This window comes from Anopheles cruzii, unplaced genomic scaffold (genome assembly GCF_943734635.1).
Source record: "Anopheles cruzii unplaced genomic scaffold, idAnoCruzAS_RS32_06 scaffold00405_ctg1, whole genome shotgun sequence".
Taxonomy (NCBI): domain Eukaryota; kingdom Metazoa; phylum Arthropoda; class Insecta; order Diptera; family Culicidae; genus Anopheles; species Anopheles cruzii.
The window spans coordinates 8003-11507 of NW_026454014.1; the positions used below are offsets into that span (position 1 = coordinate 8003).

A 3505-nucleotide genomic window follows, 5' to 3' on the forward strand; every position below is an offset into this window, starting at 1 on the left:
AAGTCCCTACACTAACTATGAAATGTTTGAAATGAAAACTATGAAAAACTATGAAGTAAATGAAATAACTATGTTATGTTTCGAATTACATCAAATTATATTACATCTTACAATTAATTATATCTTGTCTGAAGGTTGGTACTTGTGAACCTTGGTATATAAATGGCATTATTAGTGCCATCTCTACGCTAGTTTCGGGACTTATTGAACGATGATACCCAACGCGGTGTTTGTGTGTGCGTTGGCCATCCAACTGTCAGTTCGGTTTGTTTTGATCGTAAGTATTCCAAGCAAAGTGATGACGCCTCAGAGCCAGCCGCAGTAAGTACGTTAAAAAGTGTTGTTTTTTTATTTAATTCAGTGCTATTTTTATGTTTACAGTTCGCCAAATGTCTGCAGAAGGTATCGCCGAAAGAATCTGGTAAGTATTGCAAGTATTTTTGGCGATCAGAGTGATCAAAGATCGCTCGTCATGTACGCGCAGAGTTGCGTAGTTTTCGTATAATAATCTGTTTCTTTTGCTTATTGCAGCTGCAGGAGGATGCCGTAAATGATTATAAGTAAGTATTGTGGCAGTGTTTTAACAATTGTGCAGTGTTTAAAGTGTTCAGGGGTCCTTTTTTTCCAATTACAGTTACCACGAAGTGAGCTGAGCAACGTCCCATCCCGAGAAGGAAGCGCGTGAAATGGTGCCGTAGGACGCTGGAGAAGTATAGTGATGTGCATGTGATAATTATAGTGGTGTTTTTATCGTGTTTGTTACAAATACAAATGGTGAATAAAGGTTTTAAAATTTTAACCCAATTTGTCGAGTATATTTAGATCCGAAACGGGTGGGCTATGGTGGGGTGGAAGGGGAAGGGTACTGGATGAAGAGGGGTCGGGGGACACACACACCACTAAAGCGTTGATGAAGCGTTTCAGCCTGAAACGCTTCTGCACAATTTCTAGTGCAGAGATCAATGAACCCCGCGGGCAAAGCGTTTCAAAAATTCATCCGTCACGCGATATTTTTCCCCGTTCCTACCCCCTCGAGCCCACAACCTGACTCTGTCACAGGCCCAGCGCAACACCGGGTGTTGCCATTTCATTCGCTCCTTTGAACATGTTTTTCCTTTCTCGCTCTTCGAATCGACGCGTCATTTGTGCGCATGCGCGGCCTCCGTGAACATAACACATCGTTCAATAGGTCCCGACACTAACTCTGAAATGTTTGAAATTAAAACTATGAAAAACTATGAAGTAAATGAAATAACTATGTTATGTTTCGAATTACATCAAATTATATTACATCTTACAATTAATTATATCTTGTCTGAAGGTTGGTACTTCTGAATCTTGGTATATAAATGGCATTATTAGCGCCATCTCTACGCTAGTCTCGGGACTTATTGAACGATGGTACCCAACGCGGTGTATGTGTGTGCGTTGGCCATTCAACTGTCAGTTCGGTTTGTTGTGATCCCGGCGCTGATGGCATCTTAGTAAGTCGCAGTAAAGTAAGTACGTTAAAAAGTGTGGTTTTTTTATTTAATTCAGTGCTCTTTTTATGTTTACAGTTCGCCAAATGTCTGCAGAAGGTATCTCCGAAAGAATCTGGTAAGTATTGCAAGTATTTTTGGTGGTCGGAGTGATCAAAGATCGCTCGTCGTGCTTGCGCAGAGTTGCGTAGTTTTACAATATTAATCTGTTTCTTTTGCTTATTGCAGCTGCAGGAGGATGCCGTAAATGTTTGTAAGTAAGTATTGTGCCAGTCTTTTAACAATTGTGCAGTGTTTAAAGTGTTCACGGGTCCTTTTTTTTCCAATTACAGGTACCACGAAGTGAGCTGAGCAACGTCCCGTCCCGAGAAGGAAGCGCGTGAAATGATGCCGTAGGACGCTGGAGAAGTATAGTGATGTGCACGTGATAGGTTTAGTGGTGTTTTATAGTGTTATACGATTTGTGAGAAATAAAGGTTTAAAAATTGTAACCCAATTTGTCGAGTATATTTAGATCCGAAACGGGAGGGCTATGGCGGGGTGGAAGGGGGAGGGTACTGGATGAAGAGGGGTCGGGGGACACACACACCACTAAAGCATTGATGAAGCGTTTCAGCGCCGGGCAGAAAAACGCCTCTTCATAAGCTCGTTAAAAATTCCTTCTGCAGCCGTTAACCAGCCGGTTGTAAAGCCGTCGCATGACAGATTTTGCCCGCTGGGAAGAGGGATATGCAGAGGTCGCACGACACATTTTGCCCGCGGGGTACACGTGGCAGTGTCACGTCGCACGTTGCGGTGCAATTTTCTAACAGTGCGGGACAGCTCTGAAGCATTTTGTCCAAAGCACGCGCTCATTGTGAATCGAAATCTCTCACGGAACGGACGCACACAACCGTCCTACGCACAGCCCCGCATTTCACATTGACCAGCCGGTTCGGGTGCTTCGGACGGCGATCGAAATAGAACTTTTGTTTTACGCTCTGCGCGTTCCGCGGATTGTTTCTTCTCTTCGTTTTTTGCTCACATATCAACATCAGGATGTTGCATGTCCGATAAAAAATTGACATAAATCAATAGTTAAGCCACAATTTGTAACATGTACTGTGTATGACTTTAAACACTTAGAAAAAAAATGCAACAAAAAAAGAATTCTAGGCGGAAGAAGCGAACCAGTATTTGCCGACGGGGATGTTGTATTTTATTACCGCCGTCACTTAAATGCATCGTTTGCAAAAATTCATTCATGCTCCTAACCTGGCGACAAGACAGAAACACAGAAAGGGAGAAAGGTGCGGCTACGTTGCGGTCGCGAAGGGAGTTTCGCACAGCAAATGGCGCTGAGCAAGTATGGGTTGGAAATTTTCCATAACTTCAACGCGGTAGGTGACACCAAAAGTAGCTCAGGTTGCACCAGAGGTTGGAACTGCGGGGGTAGGGCGGGTAGTGAAGGAGACGAACAACGAACTGCAAACGCGATCTTCGTGATGCAATTACACGGGTGCATTGTGTCATATGTGTGTAAACGATAATTTAAAGTACATACACATGGCAGCGAGTCTCAATACAGTTGAGAGCAGTGAGTTTGTAGTTGCTGTAAGAGGACCATTGTTAAGCGAATGAGGACAACATAAATGCTAGGTCAGTATTCTAATCTACAATTGCTGAAACTTGTAAACTACTTAAATATTGCGCCCAAAAAATTCTGCCTTTAAACGTAAGTTTCACATACCGGTTATGCAATTTTCAATACAAACTCAAAGATAAGTCCATTCACCTATAATAGACCCGGTAAAATAACCCGGCTAAGAGTATATTTTACATTTTGATCAATCGATTGTTTATACAAGTGATGAGATAATGTGTCCATTGGAAGATAGAATCCTTACCCCGGAAATCGTGATGTATCCGGTCTCCTAGAACGCATTCTTTCTGTCGAACCACGTGGGATTACCGGCACCGCCTAAAAGTCCGAAAACCAATGTCTTTTTAGACAGGTTTCGCATTTAGACAGGTTTCGCATTTAG

At 42.7% G+C, this 3505-nt stretch overlaps 2 long non-coding RNA genes across 2 annotated transcripts; both read left to right on the forward strand.

Annotated features, from left to right (window-relative positions):
• The first annotated feature begins 278 nt into the window (after positions 1–278).
• Positions 279–770, forward strand: LOC128276066 (uncharacterized). The gene is made up of 4 exons (XR_008269349.1): positions 279–321; positions 382–421; positions 532–560; positions 635–770. It is a non-coding gene; the product is annotated as an uncharacterized LOC128276066 (long non-coding RNA).
• A 690-nt stretch (positions 771–1460) lies between these two features.
• Positions 1461–1964, forward strand: LOC128276065 (uncharacterized). Its single transcript, XR_008269348.1, has 4 exons — positions 1461–1499; positions 1560–1599; positions 1710–1738; positions 1814–1964. It is a non-coding gene; the product is annotated as an uncharacterized LOC128276065 (long non-coding RNA).
• Positions 1965–3505: the final 1541 nt, after the last annotated feature.